The sequence below is a fragment of the Lipotes vexillifer genome, unplaced genomic scaffold (assembly GCF_000442215.2).
Source record: "Lipotes vexillifer unplaced genomic scaffold, Lipotes_vexillifer_v1.1 scaffold12, whole genome shotgun sequence".
In the NCBI taxonomy this organism is placed as follows: domain Eukaryota; kingdom Metazoa; phylum Chordata; class Mammalia; order Artiodactyla; family Lipotidae; genus Lipotes; species Lipotes vexillifer.
The window spans coordinates 111,127-117,296 of record NW_006796716.1 but is presented as its reverse complement, the minus strand read 5'-3'; positions in this window follow the sequence as shown (position 1 = coordinate 117,296).

The following is a 6,170-nucleotide window of genomic DNA, read 5'->3' as shown; positions in this document are numbered from 1 at the left end:
ACTTATTTCATCTATTGAATGTGTGATACCAGAGGTTGTCCATAACCAGGATGAACAATTATAAAATCAAATTGCTAAAGCTCTCTTTGAAGCCCAACGTGGACAAATAATTATTTTTATTTTTTGCTACCGGGAGTTCTCATGCAGCACCCATGTCAAAGGGTTGGCTGTGCTTCCAACAGCTTCCGCTTGTGAGAAGCAAGAGGTCAGTTTCACCAAGAAGGACACTGAGCCTTATTCAGTCCCTGCCTCTCACCATACCTTCCAAGGAGCTCTGAATTTTTCCACCTAGTAGACATTAGATTAAAGGATCAAAGGGTCCCGACATTGTGAATGCATCTGACACATGGTGCAAAATTGTTCTTAGAAAGATTGCACCAATAAAAACTCTGTTTTGCAAGGTCAGGAATGATTCTCCCTATTGGTGCTGCTGGACGCCTCCTGAATGGCTCCTCCCAGAACTGAGAACCTGCAGACTCCAGACCAGTTTGTTCTCTGCCTCAACTCTGAACAGCTTTCTTGGTGCGGCTGAGACAGAGCAGGAAGGTACATGCCGCTGCTAATCCAGGCAGGGCTGGGCACCTGCCTCGCCAGCAGATGGCTGCGTTGCAGTTGAGTCCCCCCCCAGTCTTACTGCCTAGACTGCCAAGAAGTGCAAGATGTAGACTTCAAACACACCGGGGCAAATTCACATGCATTGCCTTTACCCATGGGTGCTGGCGGTTTTGCTGCAGGCAAAGCATCTCTCTTAAAAGCAACAAATAATCAGCCTTGACAGCAGCAGTACTGAACTAACGCTGACTCATGAATGTCATCATTGTTCTTTCCTGCTATGGGCATTAGTCCATGTTCAGCCCTAAGCCAGAATGTCTGCATAGAGAACAAAGCTGATTATCTCCACGATGGCTTTATTGGAGGCACGCTGCTAAGGCAAAAAAAATGCAACGCTGGGGGAAGAAACATCCAAGGACAAGAAGACAAGAGGGCCTACGATTTGTTCCCATTGCCCACTGCGGCCTTTTGATGGGTCCCTTCAAGAGGAGGGAGCCCATGAGTGGCTTTTAGTTCCACGAGAAGTGCTAGTCTGCCTTATTCATTAAGCTCAAGACTCATCATGTGTTGACTGCCAATGAGCCAAAAAAAAAGTACCAGCTCTCTCCTCCAGCTCCAGCATTGCTTGCCCCTCTTCTGCACCTGTCAAAGCTCTGGGCACCAACCTCCCTGCCCTGAGGGAGGACTGAGGGAGAGGGCAGGGGACAGGCTGTCAGCAGCCCAGCTGTCTGGCACAGCCCAGCTGGAAGCTCAGGCTCATTGCCTCTCTGTGTCTTTTCAAGTCATACCCATCAACATCCTTTTTTCACCCTTGTCATGTCCCTGGCCCCTACCTCGACCCTCAGCCCCCCGCCTCCCCCCTTGGATTGGCCGGTTTCCCTTGAACACGTGTTTTATTTCTTGCCTTGATGGATATCTTGGCACAGCAGCCCCTGCCACACACTGGACGGAGCAGCATACCCACTTAATTCGAGGGGTGATCATTTTTCTCTTGCAAACATGGAGTGCGGATGGTTACAGACCCTACCCACTGCCCATGGTGATGTTAGACCTTTTGGCCTAGGAGAGAAGTGTCAGAAAGGACCAGAAGAGAATAGAAGAATTCCCTCCTTGGAGCGCAAGGATGGCACAGGAGGCAAGGTCCCTGTGACCCCTGGAGGGAAAATGAAGAGCCTGCATGTCACCTTCCACAGGAGGTGCAAACTCAGATACCTCCGGGGCCGGACAGATGAGACAGATGTGGGAAACTAGGCTTTGTAAAATAACAGGGAGAGTGAGCTGTAGCGGAAGTGCAGAATGCACACCCCTCCAAAGGGCATGCAAATTCAGTTTGAAAAAGAATCTCTATCCCGAAAAATCCATCCACGGACCACTATATAGAGGCTGCTGGTTTTGCCGTCCCTGGAAAATGGCAAGTATCTGGCTTAGAGAGGCAGACACCTGGGTGTCCATCCTCAACTCTGTCACCTACTTGCTGCCTAACTGTGGAAATGTCACTTCACCTTCTAAGCATCCACTTCCCAGCTGTGAAATGTTATGACTCATAGCACTATTGGGAGGTTACAGGAGCTCTTCTGTGATGAGCCCAGCACAATGCCTGGCTCACAGGGGAGCAAACACACATTGGGTTCCTTTGCTCTGAAGTCTCCCAGAGACTTCACTTTCACTAGGGCAGATAATAGTAGCTGAGGACTTATTCCCCAACAAGCCAGGCGAGTGGACCTCTGATAAAGGCATCGAGCTGTTGGAATAGGTAATCTGGGAACATCCAGTCAGCGAGGGAGCTTCATTGGTGTCTAACGATCCTCAGTGAAACAATTCTTTCTCAAGCCAGAGACTTTGGAAATAGATAGGGGCTCAGTGGCATCATTCATTCATTCATTCACTCAGTTAGTCACAGAATCTCATCAAGCACCTACCAGGTGTGAAACACTGTGACTTCTGCTAAGCGGCTTCTGGGTCTTTGAACTTCTAGCCCCAGAGCTTATTACAGATTGATGTTCTGATTTCACTCAGATCACAGAAGTACAAGGAATAGCTTTTCTTACCCAGGCATAAATATTGATCAGATGACTTTTTAAATCATCCAAGTGCTGATTGCGCATCTGTTTGGAAATGTCCAATATTCCCTCAAAGCAGCTGCATACGAACCTGAACTGTAATTTTCCTAACACATCCGTCAACATTTACACCCAGTGCTATACCACCTACAGAAACGTACGAGGCACTTAAAACCGCAGCTGGTTTTCAGCACTCACACTGTAATTCACCAATTACCAAGGCTTAAAAAATCATTCCAGGGTGGACCAGGAATTATGTAAACCACAGATATAACAGTGATTATACCTGGCCCTTCTGGGTGGCTCTCACCTCAGCCACAGGAATCACTTTGCAAATACTAATTAGTTGCATTCATTCAGGGATGCCCCGTGTGGAATGTGACAGTCACTGGAAATGGGAAGAGAAGCCCTGGAGCCGCTCTACTGATTGAAGAGGAAGGGCAGTGGCTCAGAGCCCAGCTTGATTCCACGTGGTACATCAGAGAACAGAATGAGGTAACAGGTGGTTCAGGCAAAAAACTGCCGGGACCATGGGAAAAGGAATGGAGTAATAATGGCCTAAGGGCTCCCAAAATTCATAGAGAGGAGGGAACACTGGAGTGATGATTAGGGTGGTAAGAATCTACCCTAGATTCTGGATAGAATCGACAGCTATCCCAAACTGACTGTCTGTACCTGGTTGAGATTTGCCAAGACCTCTTGACGTGACCATCAGGATGGTCGTTTAACTATCTCCTGCCTCCAAGTAACCATGTTCACTGCTATCAATATTCCCACATCACAGATTCAATCAGGTAATTATCTGCTAGGAATCTCAAACTGCCTTTAACCCCACCACTGCTATTAATTTGTACAAGGGTTGGGGGAGGTCCAGTGTGCCGCCTGTTTTTGTAATGAAGTTTTATTAGCACACATCCATTGTCATTCATGTATATAGGATCTATGGCTGTTTTTGTGCTTCATGGCAGATTTGTATAGTTGCAACAGAGATCGTATGGCCTGCAAAGCATAAAATATTTACTATCTGGCCCTTTAGAGAAAAAGTTTTCCAAGCCCTGGTCTAAGGCAGGGCTTTTAACACTTTTCCTCCAAAGTACTCCAAACCGGAAAGGACATTCATTGTCTTCTTACAAGTGCACAAATACTCCGATGTCACCATGTTTACCTTAAAATCATATGACTTTTGCACTACAATATATCTTGTTTGTTTTCGTATAAAAAAATCACAGGTATTTTGTTTGTCCTAAATCTGCAGAGAAAATTGATGACCCAAGGAAATGTACAGTGGTTATTTTATGCTTCCAAATGAGAAGAATGGGCTCATGGGTTAAATCCTGAACCCTTCAAGCTAGTATTTGAGGGTCCACAGGGTAGACAACCTAGGAGATTGAGAGGAAGTTGATTTAGTCAGGGCCCAATCAGGAAAACAGAGGACACTCCCAGTAATATTTTAAAAAGGAATTTTACACAAGGAATCGGTTACAAAGGGCATGGAAGAACGAAGACATCAAGAGGGGACAGTGAAACAACTAAGAGATTGCCATAGCAGGAAGCACTACCCTCCCCCATCACCACCACCTAGGGCTGGAGGCAAAGGGAAGAGGCAGAGGTGTTAGAACCCAGGAATTGGGTCCATTGACGGAAACCGGAACGACGGTGGACCTGTGACAGGGACGGAAGAGATGCGTGATGGAGGAGCAACAGCAGCTACCCTGGCCTATCCTGTCCTCTGTCCTCCAATCTCCCACTGGTGCCCCCTACTGGCTGAGCCCAGCTAGAAGCCACATGATGGTTCTCTGGGAACTGTAGCTTTGTTACATTACAGAGTGAGAGAAGGGCAGGTCATGGGTCCGAGAGCAAACAATCAAATGGCTGGCACAGATGGCCCTGAGGGGAGGTTGCCGCCACTAGAAAGAGTCCATCCAGGTGGCCACCAAGAGGCCAAAGAGTGACAGAGCCTCAGGGAATTCATTACAGTGCAGGATCTGGTCCTCAGAGCCTCCCTCTGACCACGTATTATATTCATTCTGATGAAATGAAGCTAATGCATAAAAAACATAGTAACCATCTAGCTGATGAGACGTTGGAGAGGCCTGAACATTAATTCCCTGTAGGAAAACTGTTAGGAACCCCAAATCATCTGCAGACGCTTTGGAGCGTGGAGGTCAAACCTGGGGTTGCTTGTTTTATGATCGGAATGTTTTTAGACATCGGGTTCCCATAAGCTGAGTGATCGTCTCCATGGCAAGGCTGTCCATGCCATCAAAAACAGATCCATCTCATCTTTGGGTCAAGGCCCCTTTCCACGGAACTGTGCCCACAGGAGTCTTGCCCATGTTTGCTCAGCGACCCACCCATCATGCTTTCGTGACTGGCTAATGGGCGACTCTTTATTTAGACGGCTAACAAAATCAATTAGGTCTCAATCTGGCCTGGGAGACAGTCTGCCTCTTTGAGAAGACACATCTTTGCTTTTATTTATTACATGTTGTTATTATGACTTAACTGTCAAAAGACAGCCCTTTCCAGAAGACTAGCACGGCAGGATGCGGGAATCAAACAAGGCAGGTTTGCTATAGCCCCTCACATGCTACACGCAGGCCCTCGCTTGCTACACAGCCCCTCACATGCTACACGCAGGCCCTCGCTACGCTGTCTTCCTGTGTTTTCCTGGTCCTTGTCTATAGAAGACAGTTCACAGTGTGTTAACCACATCCTTCATTTTCCCAGCCACAGGCTTTTGCTGACCTGCTTTCCCCCAAGGAATGTCCATTCCCAAGCACCTTCTAATGCTCAGGGCCATTCTCAGTGCCCATCTTTCATCGATCTGTCTTGAACCCCAAGTCAAGCTAACTCAATTGCCACTCCTCCAAGGCCTCAGAGTGCCTTGTTGAAATACGTCTACTGTAAAATACTCTTCCTTTATTAGGGCCAGAGGTCTGCTCTGACTTCCAAAATTACCTACCAAAGGACAAGAACCATGTCTTCCTCACCTCTATATCCCCAATAATGCTTGGTATACAGTAGGAGCCTTATTATCTGAATTAATAACTCTGATAGATGATCTGGTTTCTCTCTGAAGACTTTCCCCTGAATCATCCTATTATTAGATAGCTTTAGTTTTTAGAATGTTCTTCCTTCTTTTGACCTGAAATCTTATTATGTTCATCTGTTTGTCTTAGGTTATCCTCTGGTGTTACACAGAATAATTCTATTCCTCCTTCCATGTGGCAACCCTGTCGATACTTGAATAAAGGTCTCCTTTTCTCTCAGCTATACCTTCTATGCTTTGGGCTGTCTATAATGCCCATCGCATTGGCTCTGTCTGATGCCTGTCCACTCCTGGGATCTACCCTTCACACCTATTGGACTTTCCATTCAAATGATGCTGACGTTGAACATGATGCCTAGGTGGTCATATGTGTTCATTAGCTGTCATGTGCTCCAGGAAATCATGTTAGACAACTTCATTCTCCCACAGCCCACACTTCCACCTGAGGTTTTCAGCTCTTCTGAGCAATACAGGCTACTGGACGACTCTTTTCCAGACCAGGTCTA